Below are 20,204 nucleotides of genomic sequence, written 5' to 3'. Positions count from 1 at the left end.
TGAACTGACGTTCAAAAATAAAACATTTGAAAACGGACCATTTTTCAACTTTCTGAAGCATGACGTAATGGGGGTGTTATCTCTTTTGTAAAAAAATCAGCTGTTTTTGCATGAACATTAAATGCCTCCAAATGGTTTTTAATTCACTTCCCGGGCCACTGGAAGCATTAAAATCACATTAAACATGCTAATTTTAGCTCTAAAACTGATGATCCACCTACAAATGTGAACTGACGTTCAAAAATAAAACATTTGAAAACGGACCATTTTTCACCTTTCTGAAGCATGACGTAATGGGGGGTGTTATCTCTTTTGTAAAAAATCAGCTGTTTTTGCATGAACATTAAATGCCTCCAAATGGTATTTAATTCACTTCCCTGGGTGAAGAAACACTTTTTGAGACCATAGAGTGAGTAAATTGGCCATTTTCATGCACTATTAACCATTCCACAAATGTTGTCTTTAGGGCCCCTGGAAGCATGAAAATCACTTTAAACATGCTAATTTTAGCTCTAAAACTGATGATCCACCTACAAATGTGAACTGACGTTCAAAAATAAAACATTTGAAAACTGACCATTTTTCACCTTTCTGAAGCATGACATAATGAGGGGGTGTTATCTCTTTTGTCAAAAATCAGCTGTTTTTGCATGAACATTAAATGCCTCCAAATGGTTTTTAATTCACTTCCCGGGCCCCTGGAAGCATGAAAATCACTTTAAACATGCTAATTTTAGCTCTAAAACTGATGATCTACCTACAAATGTGAACTGATGTTCAAAAATAAAACATTTGAAAACGGACCATTTTTCACCTTTCTGAAGCATGACGTAATGGGGGGGTGTTATCTCTTTTGTCAAAAATCAGCTGTTTTTGCATGAACCTTTAATGCCTCCAAATGGTTCTTAATTCACTTCCCGGGCGCCTGGAAGCATGAAAATCACTTTAAACATGCTCATTTTAGCTCTTAAACTGATGATCTACCTACAAATGTGAACTGACGTTCAAAAATAAAACATTTGAAAACGGACCATTTTTCACCTTTCTGAAGCATGACATAATGGGGGGGTGTAATCTCTTTTGTCAAAAATCAGCCGTCTTTGCTTGAACATTAAATGCCTCCAAATGGTATTTAATTCACTTCCCGGGGTGAATAAATGCTTTTTGAGACCTCAGAGTGAGTAAATTGGCCATTTTCATGCACTTTTAACCATTCCGAAAATGTTGTGTTTAGGGCCCCTGGAAGCATGAAAATCACTTTAAACATGCTAATTTTAGCTCTAAAACTGATGATCCACCTACAAATGTGAACTGAAGTTCAAAAATAAAACATTTGAAAACGGACCATTTTTCACCTTTCTGAAGCATGACGTAATGGGGGGGTGTTATCTCTTTTGTCAAAAATCAGCTGTTTTTGCATGAACATTAAATGCCTCCAAATGGTTTTTAATTCACTTCCTGGGCCCTTGGAAGCATGAAAATCACTTTAAACATGCTAATTTTAGCTCTAAAACTGATGATCCACCTACAAATGTGAACTGACGTTCAAAAATAAAACATTTGAAAATGGACCATTTTTCACCTTTCTGAAGCATGACGTAATGGGGGGGTGTTATCTCTTTTGTCAAAAATCAGCTGTTTTTGCATGAACATTAAATGCCTCCAAATGGTTTTTAATTCACTTCCCGGGCCCCTGGAAGCATGAAAATCACTTTAAACATGCTAATTTTAGCTCTAAAACTGATGATCTACCTACAAATGTGAACTGACGTTCAAAAATAAAACATTTGAAAACGGACCATTTTTCAACTTTCTGAAGCATGACGTAATGGGGGGTGTTATCTCTTTTGTAAAAAAATCAGCTGTTTTTGCATGAACATTAAATGCCTCCAAATGGTTTTTAATTCACTTCCCGGGCCACTGGAAGCATTAAAATCACATTAAACATGCTAATTTTAGCTCTAAAACTGATGATCCACCTACAAATGTGAACTGACGTTCAAAAATAAAACATTTGAAAACGGACCATTTTTCACCTTTCTGAAGCATGACGTAATGGGGGGGGTGTTATCTCTTTTGTAAAAAATCAGCTGTTTTTGCATGAACATTAAATGCCTCCAAATGGTATTTAATTCACTTCCCTGGGTGAAGAAACACTTTTTGAGACCATAGAGTGAGTACATTGGCCATTTTCATGCACTATTAACCATTCCACAAATGTTGTCTTTAGGGCCCCTGGAAGCATGAAAATCACTTTAAACATGCTAATTTTAGCTCTAAAACTGATGATCCACCTACAAATGTGAACTGACGTTCAAAAATAAAACATTTGAAAATGGACCATTTTTCACCTTTCTGAAGCATGACATAATGAGGGGGTGTTATCTCTTTTGTCAAAAATCAGCTGTTTTTGCATGAACATTAAATGCCTCCAAATGGTTCTTAATTCACTTCCCGGGCCCCTGGAAGCATGAAAATCACTTTAAACATGCTCATTTTAGCTCTTAAACTGATGATCTACCTACAAATGTGAACTGACGTTCAAAAATAAAACATTTGAAAACGGACCATTTTTCACCTTTCTGAAGCATGACATAATGGGGGGGTGTTATCTCTTTTGTCAAAAATCAGCCGTCTTTGCTTGAACATTAAATGCCTCCAAATGGTATTTAATTCACTTCCCGGGGTGAAGAAATGCTTTTTGAGACCTCAGAGTGAGTAAATTGGCCATTTTCATGCACTTTTAACCATTCCGAAAATGTTGTGTTTAGGGCCCCTGGAAGCATGAAAATCACTTTAAACATGCTAATTTTAGCTCTAAAACTGATGATCCACCTACAAATGTGAACTGAAGTTCAAAAATAAAACATTTGAAAACGGACCATTTTTCACCTTTCTGAAGCATGACGTAATGGGGGGTGTTATCTCTTTTGTCAAAAATCAGCTGTTTTTGCATGAACATTAAATGCCTCCAAATGGTTTTTAATTCACTTCCCGGGCCCTTGGAAGCATGAAAATCACTTTAAACATGCTAATTTTAGCTCTAAAACTGATGATCCACCTACAAATGTGAACTGACGTTCAAAAATAAAACATTTGAAAACGGACCATTTTTCACCTTTCTGAAGCATGACGTAATGGGGGGGTGTTATCTCTTTTGTCAAAAATCAGCTGTTTTTGCATGAACATTAAATGCCTCCAAATGGTTTTTAATTCACTTCCCGGGCCCCTGGAAGCATGAAAATCACTTTAAACATGCTAATTTTAGCTCTAAAGCTGATGATCCACCTACAAATGTGAATTGAAGTTCAAAAATAAAACATTTGAAAACGGACCATTTTTCACCTTTCTGAAGCATGACGTAATGGGGGGTGTTATCTCTTTTGTCAAAAATCAGCTGTTTTTGCATGAACATTAAATGCCTCCAAATGGTTTTTAATTCACTACCCGGGCCCCTGGAAGCATGAAAATCAAATTAAACATGCTAATTTTAGCTCTAAAACTGATGATCCACCTACAAATGTGAACTGACGTTCAAAAATAAAACATTTGAAAACGGACCATTTTTCACCTTTCTGAAGCATGACGTAATGGGGGGGGGGTGTTATCTCTTTTGTCAAAAATCAGCCGTTTTTGTTTGAACATTAAATGCCTCCAAATGGTACTTAATTCACTTCCCGGGGTGAAGAAACACTTTCTGAGACCCCAGAGTGAGTAAATTGGCCATTTTCATGCACTTTTAACCATTCCACAAATGTTGTGTTTAGGGCCCCCTGGAAGCATGAAAATCACTTTAAACATGCTAATTTTAGCTCTAAAACTGATGATCCACCTACAAATGTGAACTGACGTTCAAAAATAACACATTTGAAAACGGACCATTTTTCACCTTTCTGAAGCATGACGTAATGAGGGGGTGTTATCTCTTTTGTCAAAAATCAGCTGTTTTTGCATGAACATTAAATGCCTCCAAATGGTTTTTAATTCACTTCCCGGGCCCCTGGAAGCATGAAAATCACTTTAAACATGCTAATTTTAGCTCTAAAACTGATGATCTACCTACAAATGTGAACTGACGTTCAAAAATAAAACATTTGAAAACGGACCATTTTTCACCTTTCTGAAGCATGACGTAATGGGGGGGTGTTATCTCTTTTGTCAAAAATCAGCTGTTTTTGCATGAACATTAAATGCCTCCAAATGGTTTTTAATTCACTTCCCGGGCCCCTGGAAGCATGAAAATCACTTTAAACATGCTAATTTTAGCTCTAAAACTGATGATCCACCTACAAATGTGAACTGACGTTCAAAAATAAAACATTTGAAAACGGACCATTTTTCAACTTTCTGAAGCATGACGTAATGGGGGTGTTATCTCTTTTGTAAAAAAATCAGCTGTTTTTGCATGAACATTAAATGCCTCCAAATGGTTTTTAATTCACTTCCCGGGCCACTGGAAGCATTAAAATCACATTAAACATGCTAATTTTAGCTCTAAAACTGATGATCCACCTACAAATGTGAACTGACGTTCAAAAATAAAACATTTGAAAACGGACCATTTTTCACCTTTCTGAAGCATGACGTAATGGGGGGTGTTATCTCTTTTGTAAAAAATCAGCTGTTTTTGCATGAACATTAAATGCCTCCAAATGGTATTTAATTCACTTCCCTGGGTGAAGAAACACTTTTTGAGACCATAGAGTGAGTAAATTGGCCATTTTCATGCACTATTAACCATTCCACAAATGTTGTCTTTAGGGCCCCTGGAAGCATGAAAATCACTTTAAACATGCTAATTTTAGCTCTAAAACTGATGATCCACCTACAAATGTGAACTGACGTTCAAAAATAAAACATTTGAAAACGGACCATTTTTCACCTTTCTGAAGCATGACATAATGAGGGGGTGTTATCTCTTTTGTCAAAAATCAGCTGTTTTTGCATGAACATTAAATGCCTCCAAATGGTTCTTAATTCACTTCCCGGGCCCCTGGAAGCATGAAAATCACTTTAAACATGCTCATTTTAGCTCTTAAACTGATGATCTACCTACAAATGTGAACTGACGTTCAAAAATAAAACATTTGAAAACGGACCATTTTTCACCTTTCTGAAGCATGACATAATGGGGGGGTGTTATCGCTTTTGTCAAAAATCAGCCGTCTTTGCTTGAACATTAAATGCCTCCAAATGGTATTTAATTCACTTCCCGGGGTGAAGAAATGCTTTTTGAGACCTCAGAGTGAGTAAATTGGCCATTTTCATGCACTTTTAACCATTCCGAAAATGTTGTGTTTAGGGCCCCTGGAAGCATGAAAATCACTTTAAACATGCTAATTTTAGCTCTAAAACTGATGATCCACCTACAAATGTGAACTGAAGTTCAAAAATAAAACATTTGAAAACGGACCATTTTTCACCTTTCTGAAGCATGACGTAATGGGGGGTGTTATCTCTTTTGTCAAAAATCAGCTGTTTTTGCATGAACATTAAATGCCTCCAAATGGTTTTTAATTCACTTCCCGGGCCCTTGGAAGCATGAAAATCACTTTAAACATGCTAATTTTAGCTCTAAAACTGATGATCCACCTACAAATGTGAACTGACGTTCAAAAATAAAACATTTGAAAACGGACCATTTTTCACCTTTCTGAAGCATGACGTAATGGGGGGGTGTTATCTCTTTTGTCAAAAATCAGCTGTTTTTGCATGAACATTAAATGCCTCCAAATGGTTTTTAATTCACTTCCCGGGCCCCTGGAAGCATGAAAATCACTTTAAACATGCTAATTTTAGCTCTAAAACTGATGATCTACCTACAAATGTGAACTGACGTTCAAAAATAAAACATTTGAAAACGGACCATTTTTCACCTTTCTGAAGCATGACGTAATGGGGGGGTGTTATCTCTTTTGTCAAAAATCAGCTGTTTTTGCATGAACATTAAATGCCTCCAAATGGTTTTTAATTCACTTCCCGGGCCCCTGGAAGCATGAAAATCACTTTAAACATGCTAATTTTAGCTCTAAAGCTGATGATCCACCTACAAATGTGAATTGAAGTTCAAAAATAAAACATTTGAAAACGGACCATTTTTCACCTTTCTGAAGCATGACGTAATGGGGGGTGTTATCTCTTTTGTCAAAAATCAGCTGTTTTTGCATGAACATTAAATGCCTCCAAATGGTTTTTAATTCACTACCCGGGCCCCTGGAAGCATGAAAATCAAATTAAACATGCTAATTTTAGCTCTAAAACTGATGATCCACCTACAAATGTGAACTGACGTTCAAAAATAAAACATTTGAAAACGGACCATTTTTCACCTTTCTGAAGCATGACGTAATGGGGGGGGGTGTTATCTCTTTTGTCAAAAATCAGCCGTTTTTGTTTGAACATTAAATGCCTCCAAATGGTACTTAATTCACTTCCCGGGGTGAAGAAACACTTTCTGAGACCCCAGAGTGAGTAAATTGGCCATTTTCATGCACTTTTAACCATTCCACAAATGTTGTGTTTAGGGCCCCCTGGAAGCATGAAAATCACTTTAAACATGCTAATTTTAGCTCTAAAACTGATGATCCACCTACAAATGTGAACTGACGTTCAAAAATAACACATTTGAAAACGGACCATTTTTCACCTTTCTGAAGCATGACGTAATGAGGGGGTGTTATCTCTTTTGTCAAAAATCAGCTGTTTTTGCATGAACATTAAATGCCTCCAAATGGTTTTTAATTCACTTCCCGGGCCCCTGGAAGCATGAAAATCACTTTAAACATGCTAATTTTAGCTCTAAAACTGATGATCTACCTACAAATGTGAACTGACGTTCAAAAATAAAACATTTGAAAACGGACCATTTTTCACCTTTCTGAAGCATGACGTAATGGGGGGGTGTTATCTCTTTTGTCAAAAATCAGCTGTTTTTGCATGAACATTAAATGCCTCCAAATGGTTTTTAATTCACTTCCCGGGCCCCTGGAAGCATGAAAATCACTTTAAACATGCTAATTTTAGCTCTAAAACTGATGATCCACCTACAAATGTGAACTGACGTTCAAAAATAAAACATTTGAAAACGGACCATTTTTCAACTTTCTGAAGCATGACGTAATGGGGGTGTTATCTCTTTTGTAAAAAAATCAGCTGTTTTTGCATGAACATTAAATGCCTCCAAATGGTTTTTAATTCACTTCCCGGGCCACTGGAAGCATTAAAATCACATTAAACATGCTAATTTTAGCTCTAAAACTGATGATCCACCTACAAATGTGAACTGACGTTCAAAAATAAAACATTTGAAAACGGACCATTTTTCACCTTTCTGAAGCATGACGTAATGGGGGGTGTTATCTCTTTTGTAAAAAATCAGCTGTTTTTGCATGAACATTAAATGCCTCCAAATGGTATTTAATTCACTTCCCTGGGTGAAGAAACACTTTTTGAGACCATAGAGTGAGTAAATTGGCCATTTTCATGCACTATTAACCATTCCACAAATGTTGTCTTTAGGGCCCCTGGAAGCATGAAAATCACTTTAAACATGCTAATTTTAGCTCTAAAACTGATGATCCACCTACAAATGTGAACTGACGTTCAAAAATAAAACATTTGAAAACTGACCATTTTTCACCTTTCTGAAGCATGACATAATGAGGGGGTGTTATCTCTTTTGTCAAAAATCAGCTGTTTTTGCATGAACATTAAATGCCTCCAAATGGTTTTTAATTCACTTCCCGGGCCCCTGGAAGCATGAAAATCACTTTAAACATGCTAATTTTAGCTCTAAAACTGATGATCTACCTACAAATGTGAACTGATGTTCAAAAATAAAACATTTGAAAACGGACCATTTTTCACCTTTCTGAAGCATGACGTAATGGGGGGGTGTTATCTCTTTTGTCAAAAATCAGCTGTTTTTGCATGAACCTTTAATGCCTCCAAATGGTTCTTAATTCACTTCCCGGGCGCCTGGAAGCATGAAAATCACTTTAAACATGCTCATTTTAGCTCTTAAACTGATGATCTACCTACAAATGTGAACTGACGTTCAAAAATAAAACATTTGAAAACGGACCATTTTTCACCTTTCTGAAGCATGACATAATGGGGGGGTGTTATCTCTTTTGTAAAAAATCAGCTGTTTTTGCATGAACATTAAATGCCTCCAAATGGTTTTTAATTCACTTCCCGGGCCCCTGGAAGCATGAAAATCACTTTAAACATGCTAATTTTAGCTCTAAAACTGATGATCTACCTACAAATGTGAACTGACGTTCAAAAATAAAACATTTGAAAACGGACCATTTTTCACCTTTCTGAAGCATGACATAATGGGGGGGTGTTATCTCTATTGTCAAAAATCAGCCGTCATTGCTTGAACATTAAATGCCTCCAAATGGTATTTAATTCACTTCCCGGGGTGAAGAAATGCTTTTTGAGACCTCAGAGTGAGTAAATTGGCCTTTTCATGCACTTTTAACCATTCCAAAAATGTTGTGTTTAGGGCCCCTGGAAGCATGAAAATCACTTTAAACATGCTAATTTTAGCTCTAAAACTGATGATCTACCTACAAATGTGAACTGACGTTCAAAAATAAAACATTTGAAAACGGACCATTTTTCACCTTTCTGAAGCATGACGTAATGGGGGGGTGTTATCTCTATTGTCAAAAATCAGCCGTCATTGCTTGAACATTAAATGCCTCCAAATGGTATTTAATTCACTTCCCGGGGTGAAGAAATGCTTTTTGAGACCTCAGAGTGAGTAAATTGGCCATTTTCATGCACTTTTAACCATTCCAAAAATGTTGTGTTTAGGGCCCCTGGAAGCATGAAAATCACTTTAAACATGCTAATTTTAGCTCTAAAACTGATAATCCACCTACAAATGTGAACTGACGTTCAAAAATAAAACATTTGAAAACGGACCATTTTTCACCTTTCTGAAGCATGACGTAATGGGGGGGTGTTATCTCTTTTGTCAAAAATCAGCCGTTTTTGTTTGAACATTAAATGCCTCCAAATGGTACTTAATTCACTTCCCGGGGTGAAGAAACACTTTCTGAGACCCCAGAGTGAGTAAATTGGCCATTTTCATGCACTTTATACCATTCCCCAAATGTGGTGTTTAGGGCCCCCTGGAAGCATGAAAATCATTTTAAACATGCTAATTTTAGCTCTAAAACTGATGATCCACCGACAAATGTGAACTGACGTTCAAAAATAACACATTTGAAAACGGACCATTTTTCACCTTTCTGAAGCATGACGTAATGAGGGGGTGTTATCTCTTTTGTCAAAAATCAGCCGTTTTTGCATGAACATTAAATGCCTCCAAATGGTTTTTAATTCACTTCTCGGGCCCCTGGAAGCATGAAAATCACTTTAAACATGCTAATTTTAGCTCTAAAACTGATGATCTACCTACAAATGTGAACTGACGTTCAAAAATAAAACATTTGAAAACGGACCATTTTTCACCTTTCTGAAGCATGACGTAATGGGGGGTGTTATCTCTTTTGTCAAAAATCAGCTGTTTTTGCATGAACATTAAATGCCCCCAAATGGTTTTCAATTCACTTCCCGGGTCCCTGGAAGCATGAAAATCACTTTAAACATGCTAATTTTAGCTCTAAAACTGATGATCTACCTACAAATGTGAACTGACGTTCAAAAATAAAACATTTGAAAACAGACCATTTTTCACCTTTCTGAAGCATGACGTAATGGGGGGGGTGTTATCTCTTTTGTAAAAAATCAGCTGTTTTTGCATGAACATTAAATGCCTCCAAATGGTTTTTAATTCACTTCCCGGGCCCCTGAAAGCATGAAAATCACTTTAAACATGCTAATTTTAGCTCTAAAACTGATGATCCACCTACAAATGTGAACTGACATTCAAAAATAAAACATTTGAAAACGGACCATTTTTCACCTTTCTGAAGCATGACGTAATGGGGGGTGTTATCTCTTTTGTCAAAAATCAGCCGTTTTTGTTTGAACATTAAATGCCTCCAAATGGTACTTAATTCACTTCCCGGGGTGAAGAAACACTTTCTGAGACCCCAGAGTGAGTAAATTGGCCATTTTCATGCACTTTTAACCATTCCACAAATGTTGTGTTTAGGGCCCCCTGGAAGCATGAAAATCACTTTAAACATGCTAATTTTAGCTCTAAAACTGATGATCCACCTACAAATGTGAACTGACGTTCAAAAATAAAACATTTGAAAACGGACCATTTTTCAACTTTCTGAAGCATGACGTAATGGGGGGGTGTTATCTCTTTCGTCAAAAATCAGCTGTTTTTGCATGAACATTAAATGCCTCTAAATGGTTTTTAATTCACTTCCCGGGCCCCTGGAAGCATGAAAATCACTTTAAACATGCTAATTTTAGCTCTAAAACTGATGATCTACCTACAAATGTGAACTGACGTTCAAAAATAAAACATTTGAAAACTGACCATTTTTCACCTTTCTGAAGCATGACATAATGGGGAGGTGTTATCTCTTTTGTCAAAAATCAGCCGTCTTTGCTTGAACATTAAATGCCTCCAAATGGTATTTAATTCACTTCCCGGGGTGAAGAAATGCTTTTTGAGACCTCAGAGTGAGTAAATTGGCCATTTTCATGCACTTTTAACCATTCCAAAAATGTTGTGTTTAGGGCCCCTGGAAGCATGAAAATCTCTTTAAACATGCTAATTTTAGCTCTAAAACTGATGATCCACCTACAAAAGTGAACTGAAGTTCAAAAATAAAACATTTGAAAACGGACCATTTTTCACCTTTCTGAAGCATGACGTAATGGGGGAGTGTTATCTCTTTTGTCAAAAATCTGCTGTTTTTGCATGAACATTAAATGCCTCCAAATGGTTTTTAATTCACTTCCCGGGCCCTTGGAAGCATGAAAATCACTTTAAACATGCTAATTTTAGCTCTAAAACTGATGATCTACCTACAAATGTGAACTGACGTTCAAAAATAAAACATTTGAAAACGGACCATTTTTCACCTTTCTGAAGCATGACGTAATGGGGGGGGTGTTATCTCTTTTGTCAAAAATCAGCCGTTTTTGTTTGAACATTAAATGCCTCCAAATGGTACTTAATTCACTTCCCGGGGTGAAGAAACACTTTCTGAGACCCCAGAGTGAGTAAATTGGCCATTTTCATGCACTTTTAACCATTCCACAAATGTTGTGTTTAGGGCCCCCTGGAAGCATGAAAATCACTTTAAACATGCTAATTTTAGCTCTAAAACTGATGATCCACCTACAAATGTGAACTGACGTTCAAAAATAACACATTTGAAAACGGACCATTTTTCACCTTTCTGAAGCATGACGTAATGAGGGGGTGTTATCTCTTTTGTCAAAAATCAGCTGTTTTTGCATGAACATTAAATGCCTCCAAATGGTTTTTAATTCACTTCCCGGGCCCCTGGAAGCATGAAAATCACTTTAAACATGCTAATTTTAGCTCTAAAACTGATGATCTACCTACAAATGTGAACTGACGTTCAAAAATAAAACATTTGAAAACGGACCATTTTTCACCTTTCTGAAGCATGACGTAATGGGGGGGTGTTATCTCTTTTGTCAAAAATCAGCTGTTTTTGCATGAACATTAAATGCCTCCAAATGGTTTTTAATTCACTTCCCGGGCCCCTGGAAGCATGAAAATCACTTTAAACATGCTAATTTTAGCTCTAAAATTGATGATCCACCTACAAATGTGAACTGACGTTCAAAAATAAAACATTTGAAAACGGACCATTTTTCAACTTTCTGAAGCATGACGTAATGGGGGTGTTATCTCTTTTGTAAAAAATCAGCTGTTTTTGCATGAACATTAAATGCCTCCAAATGGTTTTTAATTCACTTCCCGGGCCACTGGAAGCATGAAAATCACATTAAACATGCTAATTTTAGCTCTAAAACTGATGATCCACCTACAAATGTGAACTGACGTTCAAAAATAAAACATTTGAAAACAGACCATTTTTCACCTTTCTGAAGCATGACGTAATGGGGGGTGTTATCTCTTTTGTAAAAAATCAGCTGTTTTTGCATGAACATTAAATGCCTCCAAATGGTATTTAATTCACTTCCCTGGGTGAAGAAACACTTTTTGAGACCATAGAGTGAGTAAATTGGCCATTTTCATGCACTATTAACCATTCCACAAATGTTGTCTTTAGGGCCCCTGGAAGCATGAAAATCACTTTAAACATGCTAATTTTAGCTCTAAAACTGATGATCTACCTACAAATGTGAACTGATGTTCAAAAATAAAACATTTGAAAACGGACCATTTTTCACCTTTCTGAAGCATGACGTAATGGGGGGGTGTTATCTCTTTTGTCAAAAATCAGCTGTTTTTGCATGAACCTTTAATGCCTCCAAATGGTTCTTAATTCACTTCCCGGGCCCCTGGAAGCATGAAAATCACTTTAAACATGCTCATTTTAGCTCTTAAACTGATGATCTACCTACAAATGTGAACTGACGTTCAAAAATAAAACATTTGAAAACGGACCATTTTTCACCTTTCTGAAGCATGACATAATGGGGGGGTGTAATCTCTTTTGTCAAAAATCAGCCGTCTTTGCTTGAACATTAAATGCCTCCAAATGGTATTTAATTCACTTCCCGGGGTGAATAAATGCTTTTTGAGACCTCAGAGTGAGTAAATTGGCCATTTTCATGCACTTTTAACCATTCCGAAAATGTTGTGTTTAGGGCCCCTGGAAGCATGAAAATCACTTTAAACATGCTAATTTTAGCTCTAAAACTGATGATCCACCTACAAATGTGAACTGAAGTTCAAAAATAAAACATTTGAAAACGGACCATTTTTCACCTTTCTGAAGCATGACGTAATGGGGGGGTGTTATCTCTTTTGTCAAAAATCAGCTGTTTTTGCATGAACATTAAATGCCTCCAAATGGTTTTTAATTCACTTCCCGGGCCCTTGGAAGCATGAAAATCACTTTAAACATGCTAATTTTAGCTCTAAAACTGATGATCCACCTACAAATGTGAACTGACGTTCAAAAATAAAACATTTGAAAACGGACCATTTTTCACCTTTCTGAAGCATGACGTAATGGGGGGGTGTTATCTCTTTTGTCAAAAATCAGCTGTTTTTGCATGAACATTAAATGCCTCCAAATGGTTTTTAATTCACTTCCCGGGCCCCTGGAAGCATGAAAATCACTTTAAACATGCTAATTTTAGCTCTAAAACTGATGATCTACCTACAAATGTGAACTGACGTTCAAAAATAAAACATTTGAAAACGGACCATTTTTCAACTTTCTGAAGCATGACGTAATGGGGGGTGTTATCTCTTTTGTAAAAAAATCAGCTGTTTTTGCATGAACATTAAATGCCTCCAAATGGTTTTTAATTCACTTCCCGGGCCACTGGAAGCATTAAAATCACATTAAACATGCTAATTTTAGCTCTAAAACTGATGATCCACCTACAAATGTGAACTGACGTTCAAAAATAAAACATTTGAAAACGGACCATTTTTCACCTTTCTGAAGCATGACGTAATGGGGGGGTGTTATCTCTTTTGTAAAAAATCAGCTGTTTTTGCATGAACATTAAATGCCTCCAAATGGTATTTAATTCACTTCCCTGGGTGAAGAAACACTTTTTGAGACCATAGAGTGAGTACATTGGCCATTTTCATGCACTATTAACCATTCCACAAATGTTGTCTTTAGGGCCCCTGGAAGCATGAAAATCACTTTAAACATGCTAATTTTAGCTCTAAAACTGATGATCCACCTACAAATGTGAACTGACGTTCAAAAATAAAACATTTGAAAACGGACCATTTTTCACCTTTCTGAAGCATGACATAATGAGGGGGTGTTATCTCTTTTGTCAAAAATCAGCTGTTTTTGCATGAACATTAAATGCCTCCGAATGGTTCTTAATTCACTTCCCGGGCCCCTGGAAGCATGAAAATCACTTTAAACATGCTCATTTTAGCTCTTAAACTGATGATCTACCTACAAATGTGAACTGACGTTCAAAAATAAAACATTTGAAAACGGACCATTTTTCACCTTTCTGAAGCATGACATAATGGGGGGGTGTTATCTCTTTTGTCAAAAATCAGCCGTCTTTGCTTGAACATTAAATGCCTCCAAATGGTATTTAATTCACTTCCCGGGGTGAAGAAATGCTTTTTGAGACCTCAGAGTGAGTAAATTGGCCATTTTCATGCACTTTTAACCATTCCGAAAATGTTGTGTTTAGGGCCCCTGGAAGCATGAAAATCACTTTAAACATGCTAATTTTAGCTCTAAAACTGATGATCCACCTACAAATGTGAACTGAAGTTCAAAAATAAAACATTTGAAAACGGACCATTTTTCACCTTTCTGAAGCATGACGTAATGGGGGGTGTTATCTCTTTTGTCAAAAATCAGCTGTTTTTGCATGAACATTAAATGCCTCCAAATGGTTTTTAATTCACTTCCCGGGCCCTTGGAAGCATGAAAATCACTTTAAACATGCTAATTTTAGCTCTAAAACTGATGATCCACCTACAAATGTGAACTGACGTTCAAAAATAAAACATTTGAAAACGGACCATTTTTCACCTTTCTGAAGCATGACGTAATGGGGGGGTGTTATCTCTTTTGTCAAAAATCAGCTGTTTTTGCATGAACTGTTTTTAATTCACTTCCCGGGCCCCTGGAAGCATGAAAATCACTTTAAACATGCTAATTTTAGCTCTAAAACGGATGATCTACCTACAAATGTGAACTGACGTTCAAAAATAAAACATTTGAAAACGGACCATTTTTCTCCTTTCTGAAGCATGACGTAATGGGGGGGTGTTATCTCTTTTGTCAAAAATCAGCTGTTTTTGCATGAACATTAAATGCCTCCAAATGGTTTTTAATTCACTTCCCGGGCCCCTGGAAGCATGAAAATCACTTTAAACATGCTAATTTTAGCTCTAAAGCTGATGATCCACCTACAAATGTGAATTGAAGTTCAAAAATAAAACATTTGAAAACGGACCATTTTTCACCTTTCTGAAGCATGACGTAATGGGGGGTGTTATCTCTTTTGTCAAAAATCAGCTGTTTTTGCATGAACATTAAATGCCTCCAAATGGTTTTTAATTCACTACCCGGGCCCCTGGAAGCATGAAAATCAAATTAAACATGCTAATTTTAGCTCTAAAACTGATGATCCACCTACAAATGTGAACTGACGTTCAAAAATAAAACATTTGAAAACGGACCATTTTTCACCTTTCTGAAGCATGACGTAATGGGGGGGTGTTATCTCTTTTCTCAAAAATCAGCCGTTTTTGTTTGAACATTAAATGCCTCCAAATGGTACTTAATTCACTTCCCGGGGTGAAGAAACACTTTCTGAGACCCCAGAGTGAGTAAATTGGCCATTTTCATGCACTTTTAACCATTCCACAAATGTTGTGTTTAGGGCCCCTGGAAGCATGAAAATCACTTTAAACATGCTAATTTTAGCTCTAAAACTGATGATCCACCTACAAATGTGAACTGACGTTCAAAAATAAAACATTTGAAAACGGACCATTTTTCACCTTTCTGAAGCATGACATAATGAGGGGGTGTTATCTCTTTTGTCAAAAATCAGCTGTTTTTGCATGAACATTAAATGCCTCCAAATGGTTTTTAATTCACTTCCCGGGCCCCTGGAAGCATGAAAATCACTTTAAACATGCTAATTTTAGCTCTAAAACTGATGATCTACCTACAAATGTGAACTGATGTTCAAAAATAAAACATTTGAAAACGGACCATTTTTCACCTTTCTGAAGCATGACGTAATGGGGGGGTGTTATCTCTTTTGTCAAAAATCAGCTGTTTTTGCATGAACCTTTAATGCCTCCAAATGGTTCTTAATTCACTTCCCGGGCCCCTGGAAGCATGAAAATCACTTTAAACATGCTCATTTTAGCTCTTAAACTGATGATCTACCTACAAATGTGAACTGACGTTCAAAAATAAAACATTTGAAAACGGACCATTTTTCACCTTTCTGAAGCATGACATAATGGGGGGGTGTAATCTCTTTTGTCAAAAATCAGCCGTCTTTGCTTGAACATTAAATGCCTCCAAATGGTATTTAATTCACTTCCCGGGGTGAATAAATGCTTTTTGAGACCTCAGAGTGAGTAAATTGGCCATTTTCATGCACTTTTAACCATTCCGAAAATGTTGTGTTTAGGGCCCCTGGAAGCATGAAAATCACTTTAAACATGCTAATTTTAGCTCTAAAACTGATGATCCACCTACAAATGTGAACTGACGTTCAAAAATAAAACATTTGAAAACGGACCATTTTTCACCTTTCTGAAGCATGACGTAATGGGGGGGTGTTATCTCTTTTGTCAAAAATCAGCTGTTTTTGCATGAACATTAAATGCCTCCAAATGGTTTTTAATTCACTTCCCGGGCCCCTGGAAGCATGAAAATCACTTTAAACATGCTAATTTTAGCTCTAAAACTGATGATCCACCTACAAATGTGAACTGACGTTCAAAAATAAAACATTTGAAAACGGACCATTTTTCAACTTTCTGAAGCATGACGTAATGGGGGTGTTATCTCTTTTGTAAAAAAATCAGCTGTTTTTGCATGAACATTAAATGCCTCCAAATGGTTTTTAATTCACTTCCCGGGCCACTGGAAGCATTAAAATCACATTAAACATGCTAATTTTAGCTCTAAAACTGATGATCCACCTACAAATGTGAACTGACGTTCAAAAATAAAACATTTGAAAACGGACCATTTTTCACCTTTCTGAAGCATGACGTAATGGGGGGTGTTATCTCTTTTGTAAAAAATCAGCTGTTTTTTCATGAACATTAAATGCCTCCAAATGGTATTTAATTCACTTCCCTGGGTGAAGAAACACTTTTTGAGACCATAGAGTGAGTAAATTGGCCATTTTCATGCACTATTAACCATTCCACAAATGTTGTCTTTAGGGCCCCTGGAAGCATGAAAATCACTTTAAACATGCTAATTTTAGCTCTAAAACTGATGATCCACCTACAAATGTGAACTGACGTTCAAAAATAAAACATTTGAAAACTGACCATTTTTCACCTTTCTGAAGCATGACATAATGAGGGGGTGTTATCTCTTTTGTCAAAAATCAGCTGTTTTTGCATGAACATTAAATGCCTCCAAATGGTTTTTAATTCACTTCCCGGGCCCCTGGAAGCATGAAAATCACTTTAAACATGCTAATTTTAGCTCTAAAACTGATGATCTACCTACAAATGTGAACTGATGTTCAAAAATAAAACATTTGAAAACGGACCATTTTTCACCTTTCTGAAGCATGACGTAATGGGGGGGTGTTATCTCTTTTGTCAAAAATCAGCTGTTTTTGCATGAACCTTTAATGCCTCCAAATGGTTCTTAATTCACTTCCCGGGCGCCTGGAAGCATGAAAATCACTTTAAACATGCTCATTTTAGCTCTTAAACTGATGATCTACCTACAAATGTGAACTGACGTTCAAAAATAAAACATTTGAAAACGGACCATTTTTCACCTTTCTGAAGCATGACATAATGGGGGGGTGTAATCTCTTTTGTCAAAAATCAGCCGTCTTTGCTTGAACATTAAATGCCTCCAAATGGTATTTAATTCACTTCCCGGGGTGAATAAATGCTTTTTGAGACCTCAGAGTGAGTAAATTGGCCATTTTCATGCACTTTTAACCATTCCGAAAATGTTGTGTTTAGGGCCCCTGGAAGCATGAAAATCACTTTAAACATGCTAATTTTAGCTCTAAAACTGATGATCCACCTACAAATGTGAACTGAAGTTCAAAAATAAAACATTTGAAAACGGACCATTTTTCACCTTTCTGAAGCATGACGTAATGGGGGGGGTGTTATCTCTTTTGTCAAAAATCAGCTGTTTTTGCATGAACATTAAATGCCTCCAAATGGTTTTTAATTCACTTCCTGGGCCCTTGGAAGCATGAAAATCACTTTAAACATGCTAATTTTAGCTCTAAAACTGATGATCCACCTACAAATGTGAACTGACGTTCAAAAATAAAACATTTGAAAATGGACCATTTTTCACCTTTCTGAAGCATGACGTAATGGGGGGGTGTTATCTCTTTTGTCAAAAATCAGCTGTTTTTGCATGAACATTAAATGCCTCCAAATGGTTTTTAATTCACTTCCCGGGCCCCTGGAAGCATGAAAATCACTTTAAACATGCTAATTTTAGCTCTAAAACTGATGATCTACCTACAAATGTGAACTGACGTTCAAAAATAAAACATTTGAAAACGGACCATTTTTCAACTTTCTGAAGCATGACGTAATGGGGGGTGTTATCTCTTTTGTAAAAAAATCAGCTGTTTTTGCATGAACATTAAATGCCTCCAAATGGTTTTTAATTCACTTCCCGGGCCACTGGAAGCATTAAAATCACATTAAACATGCTAATTTTAGCTCTAAAACTGATGATCCACCTACAAATGTGAACTGACGTTCAAAAATAAAACATTTGAAAACGGACCATTTTTCACCTTTCTGAAGCATGACGTAATGGGGGGGGGTGTTATCTCTTTTGTAAAAAATCAGCTGTTTTTGCATGAACATTAAATGCCTCCAAATGGTATTTAATTCACTTCCCTGGGTGAAGAAACACTTTTTGAGACCATAGAGTGAGTACATTGGCCATTTTCATGCACTATTAACCATTCCACAAATGTTGTCTTTAGGGCCCCTGGAAGCATGAAAATCACTTTAAACATGCTAATTTTAGCTCTAAAACTGATGATCCACCTACAAATGTGAACTGACGTTCAAAAATAAAACATTTGAAAACGGACCATTTTTCACCTTTCTGAAGCATGACATAATGAGGGGGTGTTATCTCTTTTGTCAAAAATCAGCTGTTTTTGCATGAACATTAAATGCCTCCGAATGGTTCTTAATTCACTTCCCGGGCCCCTGGAAGCATGAAAATCACTTTAAACATGCTCATTTTAGCTCTTAAACTGATGATCTACCTACAAATGTGAACTGACGTTCAAAAATAAAACATTTGAAAACGGACCATTTTTCACCTTTCTGAAGCATGACATAATGGGGGGGTGTTATCTCTTTTGTCAAAAATCAGCCGTCTTTGCTTGAACATTAAATGCCTCCAAATGGTATTTAATTCACTTCCCGGGGTGAAGAAATGCTTTTTGAGACCTCAGAGTGAGTAAATTGGCCATTTTCATGCACTTTTAACCATTCCGAAAATGTTGTGTTTAGGGCCCCTGGAAGCATGAAAATCACTTTAAACATGCTAATTTTAGCTCTAAAACTGATGATCCACCTACAAATGTGAACTGAAGTTCAAAAATAAAACATTTGAAAACGGACCATTTTTCACCTTTCTGAAGCATGACGTAATGGGGGGTGTTATCTCTTTTGTCAAAAATCAGCTGTTTTTGCATGAACATTAAATGCCTCCAAATGGTTTTTAATTCACTTCCCGGGCCCTTGGAAGCATGAAAATCACTTTAAACATGCTAATTTTAGCTCTAAAACTGATGATCCACCTACAAATGTGAACTGACGTTCAAAAATAAAACATTTGAAAACGGACCATTTTTCACCTTTCTGAAGCATGACGTAATGGGGGGGTGTTATCTCTTTTGTCAAAAATCAGCTGTTTTTGCATGAACATTAAATGCCTCCAAATGGTTTTTAATTCACTTCCCGGGCCCCTGGAAGCATGAAAATCACTTTAAACATGCTAATTTTAGCTCTAAAACTGATGATCTACCTACAAATGTGAACTGACGTTCAAAAATAAAACATTTGAAAACGGACCATTTTTCACCTTTCTGAAGCATGACGTAATGGGGGGTGTTATCTCTTTTGTCAAAAATCAGCTGTTTTTGCATGAACATTAAATGCCTCCAAATGGTTTTTAATTCACTTCCCGGGCCCCTGGAAGCATGAAAATCACTTTAAACATGCTAATTTTAGCTCTAAAGCTGATGATCCACCTACAAATGTGAATTGAAGTTCAAAAATAAAACATTTGAAAACGGACCATTTTTCACCTTTCTGAAGCATGACGTAATGGGGGGTGTTATCTCTTTTGTCAAAAATCAGCTGTTTTTGCATGAACATT

This window comes from Lissotriton helveticus, chromosome 11, assembly GCF_964261635.1.
Source record: "Lissotriton helveticus chromosome 11, aLisHel1.1, whole genome shotgun sequence".
Lineage (NCBI taxonomy): Eukaryota > Metazoa > Chordata > Amphibia > Caudata > Salamandridae > Lissotriton > Lissotriton helveticus.
Note: the sequence above shows the minus strand (reverse complement) of the source record.